Genomic DNA, 21,062 nt, shown 5'->3' with positions numbered 1-21,062 from the left:
TTTGAGTTCAGGATTCAGTTCCTCAATAACACACTTCTTATTGCTTGAACTAACATCACATTCAGATTCTTAAGCAGTATCCAGGACAACACATTGTTCTTATTGGTCCTGCAATATATGAATCATTCTCATCCATCTTTTCTAGTTTTTTGGTCAATATATATTGGAATGATTTCTCAAAGATTTTGGGTGTTCAAACTATCTTTCCTGAGGTAAACTTTCACAACGCCTCCTCCTATGTGATTACGAATCTTGACGAATAAGGGTTACTGAAAATGTTTCCCATATCCAACAGACCTGCTTCAAGTAAGATTTCACTTGCCTTTGGACAAGAGGATACTAGTCTTCTTGGCCAGAGGGATCTTAGTGCAAAAGAAGGGGTATACAACAAGATTTCATGCTTGATTCTCATGTTCATCCTCATCTAAAATCTCAGGGTTCTACTCCTTTCTAATCCTTTTTCTACCCTCACTTAAGAAATCTGATAAGGCTATGAATTCAATTTGCTCCATAAACGGGCAGCCTACATAGTATAATTGGTTGACGTCTTTGACATGCTGTCTACTGGCTGTAAGCATTCGGAAGTTTTTAAAGTCACTAAAGCTCTTCTATATTCTGACTGTAAGTAGTCCTGACAGTATCTTTCTCCTTAAGATCTTCATTGTGGTTAGAAACAGAAATCTTCCGGCGCTGTGGCTCACTAGGCTAATCCTCTGCCTTGCAGCGCTGGGACACCGGGTTCTAGTCCCGGTCGGGGCATCGATCCTGTCCCGGTTGCCCCTCTTCCAGGCCAGCTCTCTGCTGTGGCCCGGGAGTGCAGTGGAGGATGGCCCAAGTGCTTGGGTCCTGCACCCCATGGGAGACCAGGAGAAGCACCTGGCTCCTGCCATCGGAACAGCGCGATGCGCTGGCCGCAGCGCGCCAACCGCGGCGGCCATTGGAGGGTGAACCAACGGCAAAAGGAAGACCTTTCTCTCTGTCTCTCTCTCACTGTCCACTCTGCCTGTAAAAAAAAAAAAAAAAAAAAAGAAACAGAAATCTTGCCCACAGTCCTGGTCGACAATATACATGTGGATGTGCCATGATTGTCAGACGAGACCCTACTTAGCATCCTGGTTCTTTAAATGACTACTACTTCTTTGGTTACATTGACTGTTAGTGCTTGGCATATTAACACTTGCTAAGATGCTTTGAATAAATACACTAATGAATATTTTCAGACAATTAAAGTGGTTTGAATAAATATTTTTACCAAATAAGAAGTCACTAGCTTTCAGATGTCTTGCAAAATTTTTAGAGCTTTTATTTAGTAAGATACAATTGTACTCCTATGCAAAGAATCTTTTTCCCTTGGGCAATCTCACTTAAATATATTTCCCAGGACACAGCTAATGAATGCTGCTCTAAGCCATTCAGTCCTCTACCCCTGGATTAAATGTGAAGGAATTCTTCCTGTAGCAGTTGTCTATCGCTCTATTGCACATTGCCACAGTTAACAGCTGAAGCTTCTCTGTGTTGAAAGAGACTGAGCCCTTGCATAAGTTTGCACGAGGCAATGATCAGGTGTTGGCTGAGGCTGTGGAACCAGCTAAGATTCAAATGGAAAAAAATAAATTCTAATGGCAGAATTCAGTTCTTGATGTCAGCACTGATTGTTTCTGTCTGTTGCTGTCTGCTGGCCAGCGGTCACCCATGCTAGTAGAGGCTGCTTTCAGTTCCTTTCTGTGGGCCAGCCAGTGTGGACAACCTACAACTTACAGGTTACATCTTCAAAGCTAACACAGCAGAAAAGAACTCAAGAGAGTTGCTACCATCTTGGAACATCAAATGTGAGATACGTGCAGAAGCACCTTCATCCGTCATTTTCCCTATTTGCTGGTTAGAAAGAAGCCACAGAGCCCCTGCCTGTAACACATACATGCAAGGGAAAGGACTACCCACAACAGTGAAAACCAGGAGACAAGGATCATAGCTTTTCTGCCTCTTTCATCTTGCATGGCCTTCCTTTCCATCTGGCTATAGCAGTTAATGACTTCACTTGGGGGAAAGGATTAGGCTTATCTAAGAACTGCCTAGGCTAGACAATTGGGTTTCTATTTCTAGTCACCAGGTCCCTGCAGAGAATAACACAATTAGATGCCCCTCCATTTCCAATTCAGCAAATTGGCTTTCTTACATTTATTTTATGTCCTGTCATCTACTCGCTATTGCCAAATAAGCTCCTACTCCAGCCTGAGAGGAAGAGAGGTACTGGGGCAGCACAAGAATCGGGTCACGGTCTAGAATTGAGATGTGGAAATGACGCAGGTGAATCTTGGCTACCCAGAAGTTTGCACCACTCGGGAAAAATTCAGCACAAGGATCCAGAAGGTTTCAGTTGGGGCAGAGTTAATGCTCTCTTCCTGTGGAATATCCCAGCCTCGACATTCCCTTTCTTCCAGGATTGCCCGGCATTTTCCACTCTGATATGATTTGGCAGCACCTTTTTTAAATTCAAGGACTGCTTCTCTCAAGCACTACCATTTCTAAGTGACTTAACTCAGCCACAAGTCACTAGTGCCCAGGAAATTTCATTTGTAATATTAAGCAAGGATAATTACCTAGGTGGATCCCTAGCCAAAAACAGTGCATGGCAAAGCCAAACTTACAGGAATTGGGGTTATTCATGCTTTCGCAATATCTCCACTTTTCTTTCCCATTAGCATAGATAATTAACAGTTGATTGAAATTTCAAAGCAGCATCTGTTTTAAAAACCCCATCCAACTCATAACACTCAATAGTTTCCAACTTTGAAAATATCCCCTTAACAAATTTGCTTTAGTGTCCTTCCAAGATGTGTCCCTTCCGATTTGAATAACCTGGAACAAAATGGCCCATTTGGCTCTGTCTCCCCTTTCTTTGGCTCTCATTCTCATAACATGACAGCACCACTGCCTTCACATCTAGAGTAGAATGATGGTGCTGCCAACATTTGCTAATTACTCTCGTTTCCACCGGGCAGCTGCTTATTCTCTAGGTGGAACCGGGAATGCAAAGAGATGTTCATTCATAAATGCTTTTTGTTTAGTCTAGAACTTTTCATTATAATAAAGCAATTCTTGGACTTTTAGAAGGAAACCTGGTTATGCAAAAGTTGTTACTAAGATGTCTGGAGAATTTAATGCATTTCTCCATAGATGGAACACTTCAAAATGTTCCTAGGTTCCTAGCAAAGTCATGAGTTGCCTCTTGTCTACCTCATCAGTCTTTCACTGGACACTTCCCCAAATTTCTGTTTCATCTGTTCCGGAGGCTGGCAAACACTTCATGGGAAGACTCAGGTGTATAAGCTGTAGGCTTTGCAGGCCATATGGCTGCTGTCACAACCATCCTATGCTGTCACTACTACTTGGAAGCAGCCACAGAGAACACATCAATGAATGCAGCTATGTTCAGACTAAACTTTCTAAATGGACAGATTTAAATTTTGCATAATTCTCATCTGTCACAAAACCTCATTTGTCTTTTGTCCATGCATTTAAAGCTGTGAAAGTCATTCTTAGCTCTCCAGCTGGACAGGGAAGGCAGCCGTGAGCTTTGCAGATGGCCCTCCCTTGCTGGTCTGCACCAACTGGCTTTCTATCTTTGACACAATCGGCCTCTGATACATGGTCCTACGTCCATGCCTTTCCCGCTGCCTGCCAGGCTCCTTGTTTGTCCATTCTCTTCTTTGGTTCCTCATTTCACCAATATAATTAATTCCCAGCCTTGGCACCTATAGAACATGCCTTAATTGTTATGTTCTTATAGAATCCTAGCACGAAAGAGCCCAGTGTTGGACTGTCTGCTTTCACACATACTTTCACACTCCTGGTAAGTAGGGAGTTAAGAGTTGAGTCAAGTCTTCTCCACCTGTGGCACTGTTAGCTGTGTGTGGAAGCTCCTGGAGGTCACTGGCTGCATTTGGCTTGTTCTCTGCTATACGCTTGGTGTTTACCACAATGCTTTCCCCTGAGTAGGGGACTTAATATGTTTTTGAATAAAATAATCATTTAATACCTAATATAACCTATTAATACATAATATAACCTATTTCGATCATTTAATACACAATATAACCTATTTCACACTTTATTTTTTTTCCCCAAGATTTGTTACTTTGAAAGGCTGTGTTATAGAGACAGAAGATCATTCAAACACTGGTTCACTACCCAAATGGTTGCAAAGGCCCAGGCTGGAGCCTCAAACTCCATCTGGGCTCCCACAAGGGTTCCTGGGGCCCTAGAACTTCCCAGAAGATACACTCCCACACCTTTTATAAAAATATTTTATTTGAAAGTCAGAGTTACAGAGGACAAGGGAAGAGAGAGATCTTCCATCTGCAGTTTCACTCCCCAGAGGGATTTAACAGCCAGAGCCAGGCCTGTCCAAAGCAAGGAGCTTCATCCAGGTCTCCCACATGGGTGGCAGGGGCCCAAACACTTAGACCATCTTCTGCTTTTCACAGCTATTAGCAGGGAGCTGGATCAGAAGTAGAACAGCCCAGCAGGGACACAAATCGGCACCCATGTGAGATGGCAGCTTTACCTGCTATACCACAATGCCAGTCCCAAAATGCCCCACTTTAAAGATGAGTAAACTTGGTCTTCAGTAAGATAAATGCCTTAATTGTGGCCACGTGTTAGTAAGGCTGTGCTTTCCAGACACCAAAGTCTTAATATTTCCACTGTGTTAAACCTCATATTCATCTTTGGGCTGTATCAGTCTGAATTAAAATGTGTTTTCATTAATATCAAATCCATTTATTATATATACATTTTCGAGAGCATGATCCAAACATAAAAATGTAACAGAACAATACATTGTCCTATGTGTATAAACATCAGTAAAGATTTTTGCTTCCTTGCTCTTTGGAGATTTTGCACCCGGTCAATAAGTAGTGTTTTTCTTTTCTCATCAGTCCTGTCTGGAACTCAATGATCTGTTTCAATCTGCGGACACTATTTTTTTTTCTTGCTGCGAGGGACTCTTCTATTACTATTTAGTTCTATTTAATATGATTCTATTTAATTTTCTGTCTTCATTATTTCGTGTCTGAAGTCTTATGGATCCATCCCTCAAGTCTCCTCCCTTTGCTATCATTTCTTCTTTCTTTTCACATATTTCACAATGCCTTGGGATAATTCTCTGATTTTGCCAGCTTAATTCAAGCCTTCACAAGACCCAATGTAGCACCTGCCTTTTAGTTCAAAAAGAAAATTTTTAAAAATCCAAAAATTGTTTCCTTTATCTCCTTGAACCCTCTAATTTGTTTAAAATCAACTCGGGTTCATTAGGAAACTGTTCTGCTTGTCTCTTCCTCTGAGAACAACAGTTCTCTGGTGAGCGGTGGAGGCTGTGCACTTTGGCATCCTCTGGGACAGCACCCTTAGAGATGGAAGCAACAGAAACGGCACTTTCTGCACCTGGGCCCTGGGCAGTGCAATGGGGATAAGAGGATTCCCACTAAGATTCCAGAATACTGCCTTCCATGTACCTGTACACCCTTCCCCTCTCTCTGCCCAAACATCTGAGGTTCCTTATCTCAGCAGGCCCAGAGGGTCAGGCACACTTAAAATGCACATTCCGATTTTCCCTGGAGGAATGAAGGCTCTCTGAAATCCAAAACTCTCCAGGGATCCTGCAGCACACATAGGATGGTCTCTGTCTCCCATTTCCCCCAAGGGAGAAAACTGTGCTACTCCTATGGATGTGTCTGAGTGCTACCAGTGCTCCTGATTACAAGGTACTTCCTCAGAAGCGGTGTGGGTCGAACCCAGCTCACTGGGCCCTTTATGTTAATTTAGGTGTAATGAGTGTGCATCGGATGCTATAACTTTCTCCTGTTATTGACTACAAATTGCTGATAAAAGTTCACACACACCTTAGTGAACTGTGCAAGCACCAATCTGTTCACTACCACACTGCACTGAATCAGTAGTCCCACGCCAGGCCAGGTGTGCAGAGGACCCTTGATACTGGGTAGAGACGTGCTAAGACTTGCAGACGGACCCTTGTCAAATGGTTCTGAGCATGTTCATTTAAATGCACATTTTCAAGGATCTCCATGATCTTGTGATTTTAAAATTATACTTGATGGGGAGATGTTAATAGTAGTGGTTACAATGCCAGTTAAAATCCCCACATTCCACAGCCACAGCCGAGTGCCTGGATTCCTCATCTCGCTCAGGCTCCTAATTCCCAACTTCACCTTGGAAGGTAGCATTGATGGCTCAAGTCACTGGGCTCCTGCCTTCCACATGGAGGGCCTAGAATGAGCTCCTGGGCTCCTGGCTTCAGACCTGTGAGCGAAGGGGGCTCCCATGCGCATTTCAGGAGTGAACCCTCAAATGGTTCAGCAGTGTGTCTCTGCCTCTTTAATTTTAAAAATTATCCTTTAGAAAAATTTCTCTTACGAAAGAACATAAAACCTAGTTTTCAGGATTTGTCATATTTTCACTCATGGAAATGATGCATATAATGGCTTGAGTAGCTTGTTTACTTATCAGCTTATAATTTTGATGCTGTTTTGGCCTAGTTTCAGATTCGCAAATCGATCTTTATGACTTCTTAATACCTTTAGTTTCCCCACCACCACCACCACCACCAACTTCCCTGAAATTCCTTCTTCAGTTGTAAATTGCTGGGCTAAGGCTTTCATTGTATTTTGTTTCTTGCTTGTTTGAGATTGCTAGCAGCAATGCCTCCTTGTGCTTGCTAAGAGAAATTCTGAGCTGTACTAAATCTAATTAGAAGATGGGAGGGCAGAGGGGAGGATATAGGAGAAATTAATCAACTGAAGCATGGGCTAAGCCAGCATGAACAACAAAGATGCTCCACATCCCTGAGCGTGTGGCAAGTCCTTGAGTGGAAACCCCAAGGATAGACCCTCAATGCCCTGCAGGTGTCTGCTTACAATCGAACCAATCAAGAAGCAGCAAGTCTCTCTCCTCATACACCACGCTCTTCTCATAACTGCCTGTTTGCATTGATCCACTCCTCTTACTTAAAGTCAATATCGGGTCAATGTAACCAAATTGCACTTTCTTTTCCCCAAATTTTCATTATGAAATGCTTCAGCATTTTTGTTCCAAAGAACAGTTTTCTCTTTGGAAATTTGTTTTCATTTTTTTAAAGATTTATTTATTTATTCAAAAGTCAGTTACACAGAGAAGAGAGGCAGAGACAGAGTGGTCTTTCATCCAGTGGTTCACTCCCCAGATGGCCGCAATGGCTGGAGCTGCGCCGATCCGAAGCCAGGAGTTTCTTCTGGGTCTCCCACGAGAGTGCAGGGGCACAAGGACTTGGGCCATCTTCTACTGCTTTCCCAGGCCACAGCAGAGAGCTGGATCAGAAGAGGAGCTGCCGGGACTAGAACCAGCGCCCATATGGGATGCTGGTGCTTCAGGCCAGGGCGTTAACCTGGTGAGCCACAGCCCAGTCCCCTCCACTCCCCGCCTTTTTTTTTTTAAAGATTTATTTATTTGAAAGAGTTACAGAGAGGAGAGGCAGAGAGTAATTTGTTTTCATTTGTAATTCAAAAGCCAGAGCTGCACACAAAGATCTATCATTTTCTGGTTCATTCTCCAAAGCCTATCTAGGCCAAAGCCAAGAGCCAGAAAGTCAATCCACTTCTAGAGGACGCTTTGCTGACAGCTGCCTAGCCTTGTTGCTAGGGCCTCAGAAAACTTGTGCCTTCTCTCTTCCTTTCTTCTTGGCTAGCATCTGCAATGGCTCAGTAAATCCTGCATTTCAGTCATCTCTTGATCTCAAGAGTTTGGAGTTAACACACTTAAGACTAGAACTTCATTTAGCAAACAATGCTTTATAACTGAACAACTATTTACATAAATCTGAACACATGAGCTGCTTTAGTCAAATAGTTATGAAGACAAATATCAATGGACAGAAATATGAATTTCAGGGCATAGTAACTGGAAATAGGTCATAATGCTGTAGAATTCTCTTAGGTTTCAGTTAAAGATTATTTTATGTGTAAAGCAGGCCTGCCATGGCTCAGGATGGCCTGGACTCATTTTGTCAAAGAATGTGGGCAGCGGTTCCTTTGCAAGATGCATCAGTGTTTTAGAGTTTGTAACAGATTCTTCATCAATATGTGAAGTACAATTTTATGCCTATCGAATAAAAGCAAGTCAATAAATATTGAGTCATCCCAACTGGGTCAATTATTTTATATCTTCCAAATTATTTTCCTTACCTAAAGGAAAATTTTAAAAAAATCAAAACAGTTTTCAAAACATCTCAAAGACCTCTTCCATCCTACGTTCCCCCACCTCCTCCCTGCCTCTGCTTGTTTATCTCAGAAAGGCTGCTGAGCGAGCGATTTTAATTAGGACCCAACTGTGGCTCCTGGGCCATCGTTCTCAGTCTCCATGTGTGAGAATGTAGAGTTCAGGTTTTAATCACAAAACATCTCCTAATAAGCCCCTTCAAAATGACTTCAGATGAAATGTTTATTAACAAACCTCCATAAAATGCTCACTAATAAACGTGATACAATATCAAGAAAGAGTCAATATTGATATCTATGAACAGCAATCAATAGTGTCATACGGACATATGTATTTAATTTTCTTGCCAAAATAAACTAAAACAACTTAAGAGCTGTTATGATGGGATATTTGGCAAAGCCTGCAGATATATTTGATTCTCCAGGAAGTAGAAGGAGTTCTCCTGGCATCTTCTAGGTAGGGATCAGAGAATGCTGCTAGACACCCAAAAATGCACAGCATCCTCCCACCCCCAGCCTTCCAATTGAATTAAATATGCCAGTAGTGCTGAGGTTGGAAAATGTAGGATAAAAGGCATTGTTCAACAATGGAGACCACAAGGATATTTTTCCTTTGTCACAGTGTTGCTGCTGATTTGAACCCCAGGAACATGCAGGAGAAGCAAGAGCAGATGGGTGAGCAGACAAGAAGGCAATTTATGCAAAGCTTTATTGAAGAAGGGAAGACAAACTCCTACATCTGATGCCCAGGCGGGCATCACGGGAGAGACTGAGAGCCTGTCTGTGTTCTGACTAGAATTCTTACGGGCATGAGTGCGGGTACCCTGCTTTTCCTCGCCTCCTCCTTATGGGAAAGTGTGGGTGGGGAATTTTTGTATGTGGAATTCCCAAAAATCCTCCCAGGACCTTATTAGCACAGGATTATTGGACCTAATAGCCCCTTGGTGCAGGGCAGGTGGAATTCCCCCTGAGCTGCCCCCAGGGATGGAGCTGAAACCCATCTTTCAGGGTTACAGAACAAGAGTAACTGCTTTAGGTGTAATTGCTTTCAGGGCTTGTTTCCTCATTCCTTTGCACAAAAGTTCGTTTTCTTTAAACCTTCCATATTCTTCAGCCCCTCTTACACTCACTGATATCTATCAAGCTACCTTCACGACATGAGGCATTTCTAACCATAGTTATGGTAAAACCCCTCACAAAGGGTCTGCAGTACAATCCTAGAAAGAAATGTAGCAAAGCCAAATGCACTGGAACAAAAACTTATTTTAAGAGTAAACGTAAGCTTCGGAGAAAGAATTATGACCAAAATAATGTTCTCAAAGGGTTCATTCTTAATGCCAGCATCTAATTATGATTTAAGAATGGGGCTGCCATTGTGGCACAGCAGGTTAAGTAGCTGCAATGCTCTCATCTCATGTGGATGCCAGTTCAAGTCCTAGCTGCTCTACTTCCAATCTAGCTCCCTGTTAATATATTTTGGGAAGCAGCAGAAGATGGTCTAGGTACTTGAGCTCCTGCTAATCACATGGGAGACTTGCAACAAACTCCTGCCTCCCAACTTCATCCTGCCCCAGGTCCACTTGCTGCAGCCATTTGGGGGAGAGAATTAGCAAAGAGAAGATCTCTATGTGTGTCTCCCTCTATGTAACTCTGCCTTTCAAATAAAATCTTTAAAACCAAGAACAAAGGATACAGATGCTAGAGGTACCTCTTATATGGAGTCAACTCAGACAATTTGCTACAATCACTTTGATTCGACAAGATAAAGATATCTGAAATATTGTTTCTTAGAAAAAACTTAAAACTGGGTATTTGAATTATTAACTGCTCAAATCAGTGCTAAATGCTAGTGAGAGTTGCTTTGTAGCTATCATTCCAATATAAAATGAAAGATGATTTGTTGAATTCAACAAAGTTGTGGAATAGATCTGTAAAAGTAGGTCTCGGAAGCCAATGCCACAAAATATGAATTTGTACAAGAGAATGAAGAAGAAACTATTGCAAATCCAGTTATTAGAAAATTAATACAAACCATTTTGATCTACTTATCAACAGTGATTGGCATGGATCTGCAGGCACAATATTTTTATAGGTTGAATTGTGTTCCCTCCTAAAGATATGTTGAAGTCTGAGGACAAACTGCCCCTAAAAAACCTGCTAGCACTCAAGAGAAACTCCTGGTGGTTTGAGGAGTGACTGGACAGGGCTATTAATCTTATCCAACAGGTAACTTGACTTGGATGTCATACACAGAGGGCCTGTTTTAGCCATCCGAAGCAACTTCAAGTGATCATTTTTTATCTGTGGATTCCTATTTACTCTCGGAAATGTCCTTCCCAAAATTAATCCACAGCCGCCTTTTCGGTAGCCTGTTTCCAGAGATCGAGCCTTCACTGTCTCTGAAGATGTCGACAGTCACTTTCAACCAGTGAAAAATTCACTCCTTTCAGACCCAGCCATGTGCACTCGGCTGCATAAAACCCAAATTTTGGCTGGAATTTGGCTACTTTGAAATGCTTTTGAAGACTCATTGAAAGTTGCTGGCTTGTTGGCTGGCGCCGAGGCTCACTAGGCTAATCCTCCGCCTTGTGGCACCGGCACACCAGGTTCTAGTCCCTGTCGGGGCGCCCGATTCTGTCCCAGTCGCCCCTCTTCCAGGCCAGCTCTCTGCTATGGCCCAGGAGTGCAGTGGAGGATGGCCCAAGTGCTTGGGCCCTGCACCCCATGGGTGACCAGGATAAGCCCCTGGCTCCTGGCTTCGGATCAGCACGGTGCGCCAGCCGCAGCGGCCATTGGAGAGTGAACCAATGGCAAAGGAAGACCTTTCTCTCTGTCTCTCTCTCTCACTGTCCACTCTGCCTGTCAAAAAAAAAGTTGCTGGCTTGTGTTTCCCGGGCCCAAGTCACTCATTCTGCCCTGAATAAACATATTAACCTTTTCAGAGATCCTGGTTATTTATGTCAACAAGTAGTCCAGGACATGTGAGTGTGTGACTTTATTTGGAAATGAAGTTAAGATGAGATCATCGGAGTGGACTCTGAACTCGACAGGAGACCTCACAAGGAGTGGGTTGCCCCAGAGAGGACACCAGTGGAAATGCAGGGACCAAGATGGCCTTGGGAGGCACTGGGGGCAGCTGCCTCAGCCAAGAACTGCCTGTGGCTATGGGAAGCTGCGAGCTGCAGGGCAGGACTCCCTCCTCTCCCCCACCCCACCCCAGAGGCTTCAGAGGGAGCACCGTACTGCCATCACCTTGATTTTGGAATTCTAGTCTCTCGAACTCTGCGAGCAAATTTCTTTTCTTTTACATCATATAGTCTGTTGCCCTAATTTTGTCAGCCCTATGAAAAGAATACAAATTTATTTAAGTGAGGAATTCTTTGGGGATTTTCCATTCCTGAAAAATCCCAAATAGCCAAAATTGTCAGAATTAAACAGCTCTGTTCTGTTCTCAGAAGTGTAACCTGAGGACTCCCCTCGCGATCACACAGCACTGTCTTCTGGGCAGCTGTCTTCGTCACTCAAGTCCTGTTCCTACCTGCAATGTTGAACAAACACTTACAGAGCATTCGTTAGCATTCATGTTATCTTAGCTAGGGAGAGGGTCACGTAGGCAAATAACTGCAACCCACAAAAAGAAAAGGATTTGTAAGAACCATACTCTGAGAAACAATGACAGTTCTCATAAAGAAAGAATTAAAGATTCATCCAGTGCATATTATTTCACTTTGAAAAGCATCAAAATAAATGAAAATGTCAACCCTCTTGTTCAGTAGCCAATACAGCACTTAATTCAGGGTATTTGACTCAGATAATTTCAGGCTAATTTGCATGCTTAGGCATTTTTATTCTAGAAAAAATATATAGAGGCTATATTGAGTCTATTAATACCAGCATTTGTGAAAGAACCTAAATTGGTGTTTACAGCTAGATAGCCTATCTGATAATGTTGAGAAATTTCACAAGAAATAAGAAAGGAGTGTTCACACAAATATTTAAATGTTATTTACATACTTTTAAGATATATTTAATTCAATCATCCTAGTTGCTGAAAAGCAAAAATATACTCACTTTTATATATCCATGTTCACATAACTTTTGGTTTATTTTGTACCCATATGAGTAAATATTAACATCGATTAACATTGACCCATCCGGCCATTATATATCCAGGTGTGAGAAAAAGGTGCTTAGGGAAGACCATTATTTTTTAGCATTTTCTAGTGAATATAATATTAATATAGTAAAAAGAACTTTATGGTTTTTATTTCATTTTGTGATATTCTAAATGCAAAAAAAAAATCACACAGCCATATATTTTACACCCGTATTGAGTATTCCAATAGTCAAACAAGATTAATATCCTTCAACTCATTGCCATCCAGTTGTCAGATTTTACAAAGGAAAAGAGCTAGAAACTGCATACTGAGCTACTTCGGGGCTTAACTCTCCTGACAGAGTACAAGGACGCCCCCTTCATCTGAAACAGCACAGCGCTTTGAATAGCCTCAATAGGATTGAGGAAAGGACAGTGGATGGTTTCAAACTTCTGACCTACTAGACACTGACAGATATCCTCAATATATTGTGGTTTGGCTGGGTATTTCTTGACATGACTATGGAGAAAAAGCACTACCCTTCAGCATAAACCACAACTTGAATTTAGAATTTGGGTTCTTTCCTGGTAGTTGCACATATCCTTCTTTCTTGGGAGCCAGGGCAGCTGTAATGTTATGTCAAATTGATTCAGCCATGAGATCACAATGTGACACAACTGACACTGTGTGTTCTGTGGTGGAGATGGTATGCTGAGCAAGATAGGTGTATTAAATGTATTTAAGTGTATTAAATGTATTTACACACAAAACTGATGGATTGTGGGTACAGGAGGAGGCATAGGGGTGGGCAGACACCTAAGAGTCACAGCATCTACAGGATCAGGAAAATCACGAGAGAAGATGATTTGGGTCAGGAAGTGGGAGATTGAATTGGTTTCTTTAGTTATTTTTCAACCTGCTGAGGTTGTGGGGACTGTTAACCATCCACCCCAAGCAGTTAGATATTAGAGATGAGGCCAGCACTAGAAATACAAAGTTGGGTGTCCTAAGCACGGAGATTCTGTCTGAAGCCTTGGGACTTGATGAGCTCTTTGAGTATCACAAAAGAATTTGCCCCTAGACTGCTGTAACATTTGGAAATCAAGAATAGGAGGATGCAGGAAACGCTTGTGGCAAAGTGATGACCTCTTAAGGAGTAGTCTAAGGAAATTGACGATAAAGTCTAATTGGAATGGTTTATTCTGATACTGTTGCAGTTTATTTGGGCTCTGTAGACAGTGTTGTTCTAGCTCTTTGGATTCAAATTGATTTCTGTCTGGGTACTTTATTCACTGCTGAAAAGGGTGATTGGAATCTATCATTATTATATTACTTCCTAATTCTCCAATTCTGTTGATGCTTGCTTTACATACCTGAGTACTCTGATATTAATGCATATATATGAGGACCCATCAAAAGTCCCTGGAAAATGGGATTAAAAGATTCTGCTGCAAAATTTTGATATCCATGCATACGAAGTAGCTTTCAAAAGCTCATGGCAAACACATTTTTGAATATCCTCAAATGTACAACTATTATATCTTCTTGGAAAATTGAACTTTTTATCATTGCATGATCTTTTTGTCTAACAACTTTTGACTTAATCTATTTCATCTGATGGACAATTAATATTGGACAATTTCTCTATAATAATACAACATAAATTCTGTTTCTAGTGAGTTTTTGCTTACTATGTTCACAAATGAGCTTGGGACCTTCATAATAATCCCTTACCATATTGCATAATGCAAGGAACTTAGAATTTCTGCACATAAAACATAATAGACTTTGTAGAATTATATAACTTTGGGTTATTCTCAGAAACTTGGCTAAAAACCTGGGTGGCCTATTATACCCAGAAACCCTTTTATGCTCATCTAATGAGATTTTGCTCACTACTTTGATCAACTGAGAGGGATTGTCATGCATGATGCCAAGCGAAGATGGGTAAAGCAAACTGCCAGTGCTTCTCTGTGTTTAAACAGTTGGACCTGGAATCTCAATATTTAAAAAATTACAAATTTTGCTGTACTTGTATCTGAAAGTCAAGTATCTAAAAAGATCATTTAGAGAAACAATGTTTTCTTGAAAAATGAAGTTTCATGATACTACAGGAATTCTCCTGGTCATGAGTGGATTTCATGGAGAATTCCCAGCTGCTTCCACCAATTCTCATTACTGACACTGGGCTGAATGGAGTCTTGGTTTTATGATGAGACCATCCTGATGTTTCTAAGTTGCTTATCGCTTTCTCCAATGTTCTTTCTCTTAATACTTTTCCTTTGGGAAAGCAGTAGTTCTTGCTACCATGGAGGAATGAAATTGTCACTAAAGCATTAAACACAAAGATAACTTGATGCCAACAATGGACAAGGAATGTTGGATGAAACATGTGTCTGCCAATTCTCTTTAAGCCATTCTTGTAGCTTTAACTAATTTATAAACTTGCCAAAATAGAAGATAAAGCCCATTACTCATCCTGACCATATACCTGAACACCATGTTAATACATTTCAATTAACATTGACTGATTTTCTTTGTAATTTCATAGAACCTGAGACATAGTCATATTTAATCCCTCTGAGACCAGTGGTTTGACAAATATAAATCTGTGAATTGAAAATAAATTCATTAAATTTCAGGACCAAGAAGCAAGAATGAAAAAGAACAGCCTTCTTTCACTAAATAGCTCTGCTGTATTTTTTGCTTTTCACAATTAAAAGTGTGATTTCTTTTTTTTTTTTTTTTTTTTTTTTTTTTTTTTTTTTATTTTTGACAGGCAGAGTGGACAGTGAGAGAGAGAGACAGAGAGAAAGGTCTTCCTTTTGCCGTTGGTTCACCCTCCAATGGCTGCCGCGGTAGCGCGCTGCGGCCGGCGCACCGCGCTGTTCCGATGGCAGGAGCCAGGTGCTTCTCCTGGTCTCCCATGGGGTGCAGAGCCCAAACACTTGGGCTATCCTCCACTGCACTCCCTGGCCACAGCAGAGAGCTGGCCTGGAAGAGGGGCAACCGGGACAGGATCGGTGCCCCAGCCGGGACTAGAACCCGGTGTGCCGGCGCCGCAAGGCGGAGGATTAGCCTGTTGAGCCACGGCGCCGGCCTTGATTTCTTTTTTTTAAGGGTAGGGTTGAGTTTTGAATAATATCGGTCATTCTTGCCTCTTCCCACACGGAGGCCTACAGAATGGTTTTAAGTGCACACAAATAGAAAAGCAGGGGCTGCCCAGCCTTATACACCAGGCACAAAAATCTCACCGCCTGTGTGTCCCAATCATCTCGCCCTCTGTCTGACACTTGGGCCTCCTCCACAAATTTAGGGCTAAAATATCTTTGTATGCAGCTTTGTTGTTAGAAACAGAAATAAATTATGGAAAGTCCTTAGCACCAACAGAGGCCTGAGGAATCGGATGTCCCCCTTAGCCGCCTTTTCCATTTTAAGTAATATGCCTCATTATTGGTTTCTCCAAAGAGGTCTTATTTTTTGAAGATTTAATCATTGTCATTCTTTTATAAGGCATCTTTCTTTTAAAAAATATGACATCTGAGATTGAACGCACATCCCTAAACATCTTGTGTGGATTGCTGGATAACAAGATTGTTAGGATCCTTTACATGTTTATCCAAGAGCACTATTGTGATCTAGAAAACCTTTGGGGCATATTCCCCTGGGGTCAGGAGTCAATGGACTTATGTCTATGGATCTACATTATGCTAAGTGAAATACACACTTTTTAAAACATGGCTACAACTTTGACTCACAAATGAATTCATTTTATATCATTGAAGAATTATTTAATGCATAAATGTGTAATATGTTTGCATTATACATTTTCTTGAATGATGAAAACAAAGTGTATCTGGTATTACAAGGTATAAGCGTGTCCTTTTAGATGCTTTACATAAAAAAAGGTATCTTCAGGGGTGGGTATTTGGCATAGCAGTTAAGTCACCACTTGGGGTATTCACGTCCCATATCTGAATGCCTGAGTTCAAGACCTGATGACTCCCCTTCTGACCAGCTTCCTGCTTAGGCACACTCTGGGAAGCATGAGGCGAAGAACAAAGGTCTGCCATCCCTGACACCCACCTGGGAGAGCTGGCTTGAGTTCCAGGCTCCTGACTTTGGCCCAGCCCAGCCACGGCTGTTACAGGCATTTGGAAAATGAACCAGTAGATGGAAGATATCTCTCTGTGCCTCCACCTTTCAAATAGAAGTAAAATATTTTTTAAAAAAGTGATCTTCATAACAAAGATGACTCAAATCATTCAGTTAGGTCAGTTTTGTTATATACAAACTAGATTTTGAAAATTAACTTATTAAAAGCAAACAAGTGGTTGAACGTGAGTGTCACCTTTCAGCCAACTGCATTTGCCAACTATAGTTTGGAGACCTGAAATCTCTTATTCTTATCTAATATCTCTTTCCTCAATAACATATTCCCCAAAAAACCAAGAACATAGCTGCCCTCACAGGTGTTCCCCTGACAACAAACCCATAGTTTAGTGAATTGACATGAAGACATGTTCTTATTGTAGGGGGAAAAAAATCTTCAATGAAAATATAGCAAGCACACATATGGTAGAAATATTGGTTGTGTAGGTTGGAGATATACATCAAAAGTACATAAAACTATGCTTGCATTAATCCCATAAACTATCTTTTGAACTGTACCTCTTAAGCCCTCAGTAACATTATGAGAATTGTTATTGCAACATTAAAAGGAAGTAATCCTCCAATGTCTCATTTTGGAGACTCCTACGTGAGTGACTTACTGACAACGGAATGCTGGGATAAGGCTGAGCAGCTCCAGGGTAAACTGTATTTCTCCTGTACAGAGGTCTGTGGGTTGGTGAATAGGCATTCATGTACCCCTGGGTGACCCCACATACAAGGGTGTTCACACAACACCACATATACCTATGTCTATCTAAGGACAGGCCCCTTCTCATTTCTCCCCTGCCCATCTCTTTTGGGAGACAGGATGGAGAGACCAGGCCATCCCCCCCTTGGATTCCCTCCGTTCCTCAGCACGTTTCTAATCCATGTTTGTCCCTCTATTTTCAGTAGGATTCACGACTGGCTCAAGCCAAAGCGAGCCATGTATCCTGTGCGGTTACTCTCCACCCACCTTCCTGTGTGCCTGTTTCCTGTTTCTTTGCACATGACCACGATTTCTTTGTCCTTTGCTTTTGAACTCCTCTTTGGCTATTAAATTAAGATGCTTTATCTGTGAATCAGTTGTGCCTGTCAGAGATTAAAAGCTTCCACAGTGTTCTTAACATAGCATGCATTATCCTTGCATGTCCTTCTCCCACACTGGTCTAAGAACTCCTGAAAGGCCAAAAATACGTCTTTTGTGTCTTTCTCCAATGCCTAGCCTAGTACCAGCTACACAGAGGTTGCTCAGTAGGTGTATTCAAATAAATTAATAGAAGCCACAGATACAGGCAGTTTGCTGCCTATTTTGTATAAACTGTAACATACAAGTGTAAGAAGAACAAACCATTCTTGAAATGACATTGATTTTAATATTCAGCACTACCCCCTTCCTAGCTTTCTTGAAACTTCAATAACATAAAATGAGAGGAAAAAGAACTGTACAGAACCCTTTTGAATATGAGCAGATGTATTTTTATGGCCCAGGAAGTGTATTGGTGTTCATCATGTGACATTAAAGAGAACACCATCCCACTTCCACACCTTCTTTTCTACTTTGAGTTGATTGTAGCCTTAGCACATTTCTTGATTTTTCTCCCAACAGGTACAGAAACACATTGTCTAGGAGGTGGTAGGCAGCCCCATCAGACCAGCATCCACCTCTGCAACAGGAACGCAGAACCATTGTGCCCAAGCTTCATTTCCCTTATCATTAAAAGTAAACTTTCACTTCACAATCACCTTTGAGAAAGGTTGAGAAAGATAGAGTAATTGGCCAGGTTCACAGACTACAAAAGGGAGAAAACCTGCTTACCTGTGTCTAGAAGTGAAATCACAAGCTGATTTTTATAGATGAAATATGTATTTTACAGGATTTGCAATGTGTAGTTGCACAGTGATAGAAATTCTAAATGTTTTTTAAAAGAAAAAAATTGCCTCTTCTTTTTTAGTCCTAGATATTATAAAATGTATCTGTAGACTTACAGCACAGTGTGATGGTTAGCATCTAATTTATAATGTACTCAGATAAAAAACAAGCCAGTGGCATTGTTGAGGGTGTTGTGATTGTTGGGAAAACAAGGGTAGACTTGTATTAAGGTGTTAATCCCTGAGATAAATATAAAGACAAAAATTTCACGAGAAATCTTTTAGGTAACATATGCACCAAAACTGGATTTTGTGAAGCTTGAATTTCTGCTTCAGCTGAAATGATTTTATTCAAAAGTCAAATTTTGAAAGTAGTTTTTCTGTATTTTATTACAGTATATGTAAATCCACGTTGCTAACCCTGAAAAAGTCAGTTATTGTTTGAAATTTTGTTTTTATTCTTCTAAGAGTATGAATATTTTTCACAGGCTCTGAAATTTTCCCTAAATAATTTTAGAAATTTTTTGTGAGTCATAAATTAGTGCCCCAACGCTTTTAGTAAAAAGTTAAAGGGTCCTGGTCACTCTACTAAATTAATCCCAATTCAGCCATTAATATATATCTGTGAATGTTTTTCTGATTTGATCATTTGAATCTCTTTTCAGGCCTGATAATAACCAGTCTATATAGTTAAACAACAACAAAACATTGGTACTCATAAATTAGCAGAAAGACTTTTAATTTTTGCCTTATTTAACATAAATTACTCAGCAAAATTCCATGTGAAATTTGAAAACCACATGTATTCTAAAGAGAAATTTCAGTAAAAATATCAAATTTTATATTATAATCAAGATAAAAATATTTGACATTTTACATATTTTACTTGAAGTATAATAAATTCATGACATGTGTATTCTAATTCTGTTTTCACGGCTAAATTTAATAAAATATATTAATGCTTTGGCTCAACTTTTGCAGAGTTGTAGCAAATATTCTGAGATTTTCATCAAGATTGTAAGCATTTCAACAGCAGTTCAAACTTTGCTACTTCTAGGTTTCTTTGAGCAATAACTTTCACATGACATTTAAGAGCAAAAAAACACATACAAATATTAATTTTGTCTTAACAAAATCTTTGGCAAGTGCTTAAGCAATATCTATGATTGTATCATTGAGTCAGCACATGGTTTATCTAGTGGCATCATGAAAGGATTCCTGACTTTTGAGGCAGCAGCAGGGCTCATCATTAAATTGTCATACATTCATAGCAGTAGGTCTACTGGGCTTCTCAATTTAATAACTATAACACCTGCAAAAACTATAGGCTTAACCTTGTTGCCCCATCTCATACCACGTATAGAGATAGCCAAAAACAAGCTCTTCCTTAGCCATGCGTTGTCTGTTTTTATTCTCTGATGTTAGTTATTTCTTCCCTCCTACCAATTTGGGGTTTGGTTTGTTCTTGTTTTTATAGGTCTTTAAGATGCATTTATAGCTCATTTATTTGAAAGCCTTTTCAGTTTCTTTATGTTGGCACTAATTGCTATAAACTTCCTTCTTAAAACTGCTTTTGATTTGTTATACAAACATTTTGATATGTTGCATTGTCATCTTCATTTATTTCCATGAATTATTTAATATCCTCTATGACCCATTGTTCATTCAGGAGAATGTTCAGTCTCCATGTGTTTGCATATTTTGTAGAGATTTTTAAGTTGTTAATTTCCAGCTTCATCCCATTGTGGTCAGAAAAGATACATAGTATGCTTTCAATTTCTTGAATTTGCTGAGACTTGCTTTCTGACCTGGTATATTATCTATCCTAGAGAAAGGTCCAAGCACTGATGAAAAGAATGTATATTCTTCAACTGTGGAAAGAATTGTTCTGTAGATACCAGTTAGGTCCTTTTGATCCATACTGTAAATTAGCCCTGCAGTTTGTTTTCTACCTAGTGGATCTGTCCATTGATGAAAGTGAGGTGTTGAAGTCCCCCATTAATATTGAATTGGAGTTTGTCTCCCTTTAGGTCCATTAACATTTCTTTTAAATAGCCAGGTACTCTGGCATTGGGTATATATGCATTTATTATAGTCATATATTCCTGTTGAACTGATCCCTTAATCATTACATAGTGTTCTGTGTCTCTTAAGTTTTTGTGTTAAAGTCTATATTAGGATGACTATATATCTGCTCATTTTGCTTTCTGTTAGCATGGAATATCTTTTTCTATTCTTTCATTTTCAGTCTTTGGTGAGGTATGTTTCTTAATGGCAGCAAATAGATGGATCTTGTGTTTTTTTTTTTAATCCATTCAGTCAGTCTGTATCTTTTAGTTGGAGAATCTAATTGGAGAATTGTAATTAAGGTTATTGATAACTAATGACTTGGTCCTATTGTTTTTCCAAGTTATTACTATTCTTGCTTTGGATTTCGTTTGCACTTTTACTAGAAGATTTTCTGCCTTCACATTCTCTCATAAGGTGACTATCACTCTCTGTATGTAGTACATCCTTAAGAATCATTTCTAAGGCTGGATAAGTGGTGACAAATTCTTTCAATTTCTATTTGTTTTGGAAGGTCTCTATTTCACCATCATTTATAAAAGCTTTGCTGGATATAGTATTCTGAGTTGATAATTTCTTTCTTTTAGGACTTGGACTATGTATT

This window comes from Lepus europaeus, chromosome 6, assembly GCF_033115175.1.
Source record: "Lepus europaeus isolate LE1 chromosome 6, mLepTim1.pri, whole genome shotgun sequence".
Classification (NCBI taxonomy): domain Eukaryota; kingdom Metazoa; phylum Chordata; class Mammalia; order Lagomorpha; family Leporidae; genus Lepus; species Lepus europaeus.
This window is presented reverse-complemented; position numbering follows the sequence as displayed.